The sequence below is a fragment of the Cryptomeria japonica genome, chromosome 7 (assembly GCF_030272615.1).
Source record: "Cryptomeria japonica chromosome 7, Sugi_1.0, whole genome shotgun sequence".
NCBI classification, from domain to species: domain Eukaryota; kingdom Viridiplantae; phylum Streptophyta; class Pinopsida; order Cupressales; family Cupressaceae; genus Cryptomeria; species Cryptomeria japonica.
Genome location: NC_081411.1, coordinates 603,754,231 through 603,764,246, shown reverse-complemented (window position 1 = coordinate 603,764,246; position 10,016 = coordinate 603,754,231). Strand labels below are relative to the sequence as shown.

The 10,016-nt window shown below is 33.1% G+C and overlaps 1 long non-coding RNA gene across 1 annotated transcript; it reads right to left on the bottom strand.

Annotated features, from left to right (window-relative positions):
• Positions 1–5,812: 5,812 nt before the first annotated feature.
• Positions 5,813–9,653, bottom strand: LOC131856195 (uncharacterized). Its single transcript, XR_009358322.1, has 2 exons — positions 9,105–9,653; positions 5,813–6,496 (listed from the first exon to the last, which is right to left on the bottom strand). It is a non-coding gene; the product is annotated as an uncharacterized LOC131856195 (long non-coding RNA).
• Between the last annotated feature and the right edge of the window lie 363 nt (positions 9,654–10,016).

Here is a 10,016-nt window from a genome sequence, read left to right as displayed (position 1 = left end):
CTTATCTTACTAAATATGCTCCATTAGTGTTTTGCTGTCAAAAATTGTATTTTTGATGATGTCATCATGATACCTCTGATTACCGGATACCACAAAAGCATTGTCATGCTGGATTAGTGACATGATCCATACAAACAGGGAAGGTAGAAGATTTTTCTTTTAGATCAAAACTCCCCCTGACCCAAAGCTCTAAGCTTAGTTTCCAGAGGAAGAGGTGCTTGCAGCGGATTTCGGTACTCCAGGCTCACTTCCTTTGTTCTCATTCTTCTTTCTCCAGACCAAGTATTCCTTCTTCTTTGGTTCATCACTCTTCATTGCACTCTTTTCAATAGATTTTTCTTCATTTCCTTTCCTATATTGGTTAGCATAATGTCCAAGCTGATTGCACTTGAAACAACTAACAATTCTCTTTTCAAATCTTATTGGATGAGATTCTTATTTGCATTTACTACCTTTGTCTCCATAGATATTGCAATTGTAGCAATGTCCTTGAAAGTTTCAACTCTTCTTATTTGCAACAACCGGGTTATAACTTTGATTCACAACATGATTCCTACAAAGGCTTTCCTTATGGCCAAACATCTTGCAAGTATAACATTGAATGCTTCTACAATTCATTGCCTTGTGTCCAAATTTATTGTATTTAAAACAATAGCCATTAAAAGATGGGTACCTTTGTGCATTGGGTTGTTAGATCGATGGTATTCTTGCATTTGATTTTTAATTCCGGGTTTCTTCTCATCTTCTGACTTCTTCTCTGTATCAACTTTGACCTCCTTACTTTCTTCTTTAACATTTTGATCTGAGTACACATCAGTTCAATAACCAAGTCCGGTTTTGTCTGACTTAATTTGCTGCATGCTGATCAAATCTTCCAGGAGCTTGCTGTTGTCAAGGATCTTGTTCTCTGTCTTCAGATTCCTCACTTCTTGTTCAAGCTTTTCATATTCTTCAGATTTTAGCTTTAATGTCTCTTTCAAAAACTGCTATGTCTTGTCTTTTTCCTCTTATCTTCTGCATTAGGTCTTTGATGGTCTCATTCGCTTGATTCAATTGATTGTTAACCGCCTTATGTCTCAACTTGAATTTTTGGACTTGCTCTCTTAGCTTCTGTACACATTCATTTGCAATCTTCACATTCTCCTTCAGTTCTTCATTCTCTAATACAACACTTTTCAAATCTTCAAGGGTTGTTTTCAAATCTTAATCCATCTGAAATTTTTCATCCAAGTATATAGGTGCCATGGCTCAACCAACATAGAACTCCCTCAAGCGGTTAAGCTTCCTAAGCAAGGGATGAAATCTCTGATACCAATTGTTGATCAGGTTGAAAGCACCATAATACTGAGAGGGGCGGTGAATTAGTATTCCCACTTCAATAAAACAATAAACATTTTACCAATTGAAGTTGTCCTCAAAATTAAAACAAATAATGCAGAATAAACAAGAGCACAACCACAAGATGAACACCGGAATTTGTACATGGAAAACCCAAAAAGGGAAAAACCATAGAAAGTGTTAACTCTTAGGAAAATATAACTAGTTATCATTGTGTTTACAAACAGGTGGCTTAGTATTGGGTGGCTCAATGCCAACTTACAAAAACGGCTCACTGTCGGACTGACTGTCAGAATGCTCACTGTAATTGAAAGGGTTGAATTGAGAAAATTTGTATCTTCAAATGCATGGGATCAATTCCAAGTTAAGCTCATATTACAAACCTCAGACTTTAACAGAAGGTCCGGTTAGATATCTCTGCACTACTGTTCTGCAATAGGTCCGGTAAAGGACTATTGCACTACTGATTTCCTTTGTTGTTATTTCCAAAATGTAGATTCCACATGTACCAATGAAATCACAATCACAAAAATAAAAGAGATGCTTTTGATAGAAACCAAAGCTGCAAATCGCTGACATCGGGACACATAACTGATACCGGGAAACTGGGGTCAATGAGAACCCAATGGGACCTCAAAAGTTCATCATCCAAATCTGTCCATGCTGCATAATAACTTCTAACAAAAAAAACACAACATCTAAACCGTACATACATAACCGCAATCTTTTGCATAACATCCATAACGTTTGGACTGATATTCAAGCCTGCACTATTCGATACAAACCCAGATGACATATTTGACATAAATGACAATATTATTCACACTTGTCTAACATGTATATGGTATTTTATTTTGATTTTCCAAAATACATTTCCTTGCTACCTCAATAGGACCGAGTCTAGGGTAGAAGACTACAACATCATAAATCCTTTAGGTACATAACTCTAATTTGGATCCCTTAGATTTCTTACTAGCAATGGGCTATCAAATGAAGACTCGAAGACGGTCAAGAAGTGTTCCTACCACAAGGTGCCCCATTGATATTGATTCTAGATTCAATAAGTAAAAATTGGTAAAAACAATTTTGTTTCAACAACTTTAGCATTTCCTAGATGTGGTAGTTTGAGTAAGTTTAGGATTGAATGTATAAAAGGGTTAGGTAAGAAGGGTCACATCAAATATGTGAAGTTTATTGGTCCCAAAAATGTGTTGCAATTGTAAGATTTCGTCAAATACCTTGAATAGGAGGCACAATATCTTCATAGACTTTAGAGGGTTTTCAATATGGAATAGAGCCATTTGAAATTAATTCTCTTCAATCAATTTGTGTTAAAAAATTTAGTACATAACCATTTCCATCCACCTAAAGCTAACATTTTCAGAAGCAATTTGCAAGGGCTTTCAAAATATGAGTTGTTGTAGTTAAAACTTTGGCTTAAACAAAAGGGATGTTATTTTTTCTACTCCATTAATTGTTTCAATTAATCATGTGTTTTCTCTTGTCCATAGGTAGGTGGGCAGAATATGTTGACATTTCCATCTATTTGTTGTGTCTCAGTATTTTTCTCCATCCCATTATTTGTTTCATGAAATGTTTCACTTTATGTATTTTATTTTTGTTGTGGTATAATTTCAACACAATTCTATCCCCCAATGGAAAATGACATTATTCTTTACAGTCAAAAGATATTTTGAAGTTCTCCTATGACCCAAGTATGTATAATGGTCCCTAGAAAAAGCTAATGTTGGTACCAAAATTTGTAACAACTAAAAATTTATGTTTAAGCATATATGTAGCCAAATGCTAGGTTATTCTTGTCACATCGATGTCAACTATGTTATATTTCTTGTCAAAATGAGTAAATCCATAGGTTTTGGTTTTTCTTGGTCTACTTATCATGTGTCTAGATCGCTTATCACAGTTTATTAGGCTATGAACCCTAAGGGACACTCCAACACCAACAAAGGAAAAAAAGGGGGAAGTTCAAAGAAAACATGTGATGGTATAACCAAGCATAGCCAAGATGGATTGAGGCTAAATAAAATTCTCTTACACATTAAGAATAAATCATATATGATGATCATATTTCATGCATAAATTTGTCACTCTACAAGGTCCAATATTCAAGACAACTAGTTTCATGTATACTAAAGACCAAACTCTCTATTTTTTCAAAAAAAAAATTCTTAAATTGTTTTTTGCTTTTACTTTGTGCCTTGAATTGAGGAGATAAAAATAGTCAAAACTTTCTATTTGTAAAACATTATTTCATTTTTTATAAAAATGATGCATGGTAGAGACAAATGGTTGACAATGAAGTTTTGTCACATGTAATTTAGAGAGATGAAAGGCAATGAGAAATGATTTTTTTTAATTCAAAGTTCCAAAATGAAAAAATAGAATAATTCAACGTTGTGATTTAATAACCAATAAAATGGTGTTGATAGCAAAGAGCTCCACAAGTTCTACTTTTTGGTATCAAGTAGAGAAAGTACCACCAAGTGCTAACTTTGGCAATTTTCACAATTCGACATTGATTTAAAAATCTCCACAAGTTCTACTTTTTGATGTCACAAAGAGAAACCTCTGCTGAACTCTAGCTTTGTCATTTTTCATAACTTGGCATTATTGTCAAAAAGTCCCACTTTAGCACAAGCAATATAATTCTCCCACTTGGTATCAAAGAAAGTTCACCTTACACCAAGCTTTGACAATTTTCATAATTTTGTATTAATGAACCAAAACTTCCATAAAAAGAAAATGGGCACATAAGCTTCACTAGATACTAAAATATCATGTTTTCCTTGCCAAAAGAAAGTGGAAAACAAAGCAAGACACCAAAGTAGTATATTATACCAAATGAAAGATGAATGTCAAAAGAAGGAAAATAAAATTAAAAACAAATGAATTTGAACCCTACATTCAAAGTGATGTCCAAAATGAGAAATGTCAATATCTTATCATTTCCGAATCAATTAAAACAAACTAAACACAAAATCAAAAGATCAAAACCCATAATTCAGATGGAACGAAAGTAATATTTCATATTTATTTTGGAGTGTGAGGATGGAATTGATTTCAAGGAAATTATTTTATTATTTTTCAAATTTCAAGAAGCTGCAACCAAAGGCTATATATACGTGTCATTTATGCAACTTGTAATGAGAGTTGATGCCAACTTATGCTAAAAAAATGTTGTTTATATGCAATGAATAAAAAACTGAAGCTTTCTTATGCTGCCAATCTTTCCAATCAAAATTAGAAAACTATACATTGTAATCATTTAACGAAAACAATTAATAAGCAATAACTATGCTAACTTCGCAAAACACAATGCTTTTGCATTTTTTCTAAATAACAATTGACTGTCTTCATCTGTCTTCACTAGATTTCATGTGTTATCTACTCTTTTCTGAATCAAATTGTTGATACACTTCTAGAAGATTTCTATTTTAATCCTTCGATAGTATCCATGGTTATGTTTTAGTTGTTATAAATTGAAAGAAATTCATTGTTGAGATAAGAGTTCTTCAAAGTCTCGTGCTCTAACCTTTAAGATCAATATAAATAGGTCAATTTTACTTATTTTTATATCTTTAAACAAAAATTCAAATAATAGATTGTTAGCTTTTGTTTTAGAATTCAGAGTACATTAAATCTGTGAGCTTCCCCTATGCACTTAAAAAAACGATTTCCTCATCCATTGTTTTACTTTGTATCATCATGAAAGTGACACATTACAAGAAGAACAATTTTTTAACTCTCCAAAAGCAAAATACCTGACGGTCCTATGCATTCCCAACTTCTTGCATTGTAATAAATCTTTTATATTTATCTTTAGTATTTAAAAGATCACGTTTATCACGTAATAGCAAGCATCCATAATGTTTATGAATGGTGACTTCATAATCCACTAATAAATGATTTGATCATGAACAGAACCCCAAGCTAATACCAAATTGACTCACTATGTATTTAGTCATTCAAATTCACGTTTCTTGAAGCTGCCCAATTTTATTTTGTATTAATTTGATTAGCTTATTTACATTACTCAATGTATGGTTCAAATACAGATCAAGTGCTGTACAGTAAGTTTACACTACAAAAGTCTAGATTCCTAGAATGCATAATATGATAACAAAAGGATCTGAATAGCCTCGCAGATTTCTCCCAGAACATGAACAAAAGTTGAATCGTATTGTCATCGAATATGCAAATATCATCTAGATGTGCAAGATGATGTTTTTGCTATCATGGAACACAAAGTGACCTCCAATTTTTAAGCAGCATCTAATTTAACACTTCCACAAAAATTTAGTTAGATATATTATATATGCCCCGAAGTTTCTATAATTATTTTGTAGTTGGTACCAACAATCCTGAACACAAGCAAAGCCAAAACAAATTATGAAGATTTTGAGGCTAATGTATTTTGAACGATTCCGATCAAAATACGTATCAGAGCATCAGATGGTGTTAATCATGAACCTTACAACTAGTATAACTTGATCAGTCCAAGAACCTGCTTAAGTTGACAAATCTATAGTATCTGGTATTTGGAAATACAGATTTTTTTTGCAGATGCATGAAATTTCAGAACTGAAGATTTTGAAAATTAGATGAACTATACCAGCTATTTAAAGATTTTTCCAACCATGCAATATTTCGGTATATACAAAAACAGTATGTCCAACAGCTTGTTGGTCGCGTTGAGCAACATATTTTACACTTGTCGTCTTAACAAAAGTATTGGTTTGAGCATCAAATCAGGGTCATTTGTTTCCAATCCTAGTTTAAAGAAAAATGCCTTGTCTCTTTGTAAGATATTATCTTCAGTCACATCATCCTCGCTGCTATCTTCTTCTGATGTACTTAGACTTATATAGTCAGCAGTTTCATCTTCCACAGACGCTCCCTTCACTCCTGTGCTCTCTTTACCACTCAAATTCATCAAGGAAGATGATGATTGGATATAACCCATCTCTTTGAAAGGCACGAAGTAGTGTTCTCTGTCTTTACTGGTTCTCTCAAGCATGCGCACTAAAAGTTTAGTCTTAAGCTTACTCTTTGGATGATGAAACTTGCAAATTGATCTCTTGGAGCAATTCCTAGTTGATGCATACTGTGGACATACGTATGTGTGCTTTTTTCTGCACTATTAAAGAAAGGGTGTGCACAAACATCAGCAAAAAGATAAATCAAGCCAGAAAACACCAACAAAAGGAATGGAAAGAAAAAAGTACCGAGCACAGTCAATTCCAAATGAAGTGACTAAAAATATACCAAAAGGCCTACAGCTAAAAGTAAGCCTATTAAGAAATCAAGCAAGCTCAATATTCTGGAAATGTCGTTGAAGGAAAAGCTAGGACAATATCTTGATTAATCAATGAAAGTAACAGAGAATACTATACAACGTGGTGAGTTTCTTTGATTTTTTAGAGAATAAGTTCGTATTTCAGGACAGATATTTAGCATTCCTTGCATATGAATATTTTCTTGTTCTGCTAAAGAGAGGATCAAACATATGGTCAAATGCCATGGCCAAAACTAATCATGAAGTGTACATGAGTAAATTCTGCAGTTCCAAAAGGGAAAGCCAAACAATAGAAGTTAATAAAATTTTCTTAAGCTATGCTATCCACAAAACTATTTAGTAGAATAGCTGGAATGTTTCTTCTAGTAATTTAAAAAATGCTTCTAAATCTCATTTCTAAAGCATCCAGAAAATAAACATCTTAACTGATACAGAACAGGGAAATGATTTAAATTGTCACTGCCCATAAAGAAGCTTATTCCAGAACTGAATCTGAACAACTTAAATATTTTGTAAAATGATTTCACATAGGGAGAATGGAATTACAATCGAATGGTATTTGCATTCCTTCACAATGCCTCAATCTTGTCTGGGTGCTACATGATCTGAAAAATCAGATCTAAGTGAACTGGACCATAGTTGAAAAACTCGGACTCGACAATGACTTGGCAGGCTCAAAATTTTTAAAAACTCGGGACTCACCAAAAACTGGGGGAAAAACTCGGCAATAACTCGGCAAATTTATCGAAAATTTGAAAATATATAATTTTTTTAAAAGTCTTAAAAAAGATGCATATTATTGGATTTGTAGAGCATATGACTGATTTCCATCATATAGTAGTCAAAATTAGATACCATTTACATATATATCAGTGATGATAAATATAATCCTTAAAAGAAATATAAGTATAAGTTATAACAATTATTTTCATTTTTTCAAACTTATAAAATATATATTTGATATTTAACAAAAAGATATAATATTTCAAATAATAAATTTAAAGGTATTCAAACTTGTTTATTTTTCATAATTAAAAATAAAATAGAAATTACCTTATACAATTAAATGAAATTAATTTATAAAAAAATAAAATAATATATTTAAAAGTAGACTATATATTTAAACTATATTCAAACTATTTTATGCCTTTAAAGAATATATATTAATAAATTATACTCTTATTAGCCCTCTAATAGATTAAATATACATATACAATGAAATATTATATTGGAATTCTTAATAAATATATTAAATTATTTTAGTGCTATAGTCTTATCATTACATCAGAAAAACCTGGTTTTTTTATATCCTGTTTGTTTTTATCACGTTGGGTGCCCTAAATAAGCCGTCGCGTGCCCTAAATAGCCAGTAGCTGCTGAGCAAAGGTCGAAACGGGGCAAAATCATCGAAATTTTTGCAGGTCTGGGCGATTTATAGACTAATTTTTGGCGATTTTTGGCAGTTTTTATGCATCAAACTCGCTGCGATTTTTTTCAAAACCCATCGCCGAGTATATGCGCGAGTGACTTGCACCCGGCTAGGGCTCGCGAGTACTCGCGAGTTTTTCTCAAACTCGCAGAGTTTTACAAGGACCACTGGGGATATAGATTTTCATGTTTGGTTGGAGCACTGGCACCAAGCTAGGTGGCAGAGTTTGAAACTTATTAGTGGGTTTTGTTGCAGAAAAGAGCTGTTATTATAACTTAAGATGACCAGGGATGGAATGTGACATCTTAAGGAGTCTTTGGCAAGAGTTGCAGATCTCAAAACCACCTGTAAATCCTATTTCAACAAATTCACTTCTTTCAGCAGGTGGCAAATGCATGTTCTCCCTCTGCCTATACCAGCAAACCCATGTTCTCTCCCTGGCTGAACAAGTGAACACATCACAGTTCAGATAAAACATGGAATTTGAAGCATTTTGGTGTTTGACCTTCCCTTTTGGCAGTAGGTTGTCCGGTTTGTGTTTATGGAAGACTCAATACAGGTCTTCTGTTGCTTCTATATAAGTTGTGTGGGGTCAGCTCTCATTTGTAAGGCAGATGTAAACCATTCACTGACTTATGCAAATATGTTGTAGCTAGTTTATTCATGTTGAAAGTAGTTGCAAACTTGCAAGGATATTAGGAGCTGGTAAGTTGTAAGAACCCCTGCTTATTCTGCCCTTAATTTTCAGTTTTGATGGTTTGGCATTTTGTCAAACACTTGGCATGCAAGGTGACACAGTTCTGATTTCTGAATTTTAATGGTTTTTGTCTTGCTTGTTTTTGATTGAATTTCAATATCAAACACTTGCCAACACATGGAAATGATATCCAACAGATTTGCATAAACAACTATTAAGCATTCAACCTCATTATTTTATTATCACTATAACAGGTCTGAATACAAAGATATCAGGACTGATACAAATTATTTCAGACTACAATAGCTTAAGAATGGACATACCCAATATTATGTAGTGTAGGAAACTTAAGATTTGCAATGATGGTGATGTCATATGATCTGAATTTAACCCTTGCATACGCTAGAAATGATTCCAAAATCACTGCCCAAATTCTTCCAATATGATACCTGCAAATAATCTAACAATGGTGGCAAAAAACTGTAGCGTTACTATAGCGAGCATTGTAGCACTCACTGTAGCCTGTAGAAATTTCTGTAGCGACTATTGTAGTGTAGCATTTACTGTAGCAGATGCTTTAGTAGAATACATTTCTTGAAGCTCAAACTAATTAAAACCTGCAAATATGCCCAATGATGAATCCTAGATGATTCCACCCCTCTACGTGGAGTTGGGTTTCCATCCTCAGAAATGGCTTCCCCTGTCACGAACAGCAACTATGGAGAAATATCAAATAGCATAAATCACACAATGGCCTTTGGAAGAGGTAGAGGACCTTTTTATATTAATTTCCCAAACCAGCCCTGACCTCAACTCTCAATGTGGGACTAAAAATCGATTTTATTTTATTTCCTCCTAATAAAGTCACTTTATGACTTTATTATTATTTTATAACTTAATTCACTTTAATTTTTTATAATTTCATTATATAACATAGAGTGACTTTATAACTTTATTATTATTTTTATAACTTAAGTCACTTCAATTTTTTATAATTTCATTTTATAGTATAAAGTGACTTTTCCCCTCCAAATATTAATATTAAACCCAATAAAATAATATTTCGCCTTGTTATTTCTCCACCAATGAAAATTAATAACGAGTCCAGCTTATCACCCCTTATGTCTCCAAATTAGCCTATCAGGATGACTTGAAATAGGCTATTCAACTCATGTGTGAAAACTGAGGAGAAGGGGACATTACAGTCCTATTGTGATGTTTTCACACATCGCTCC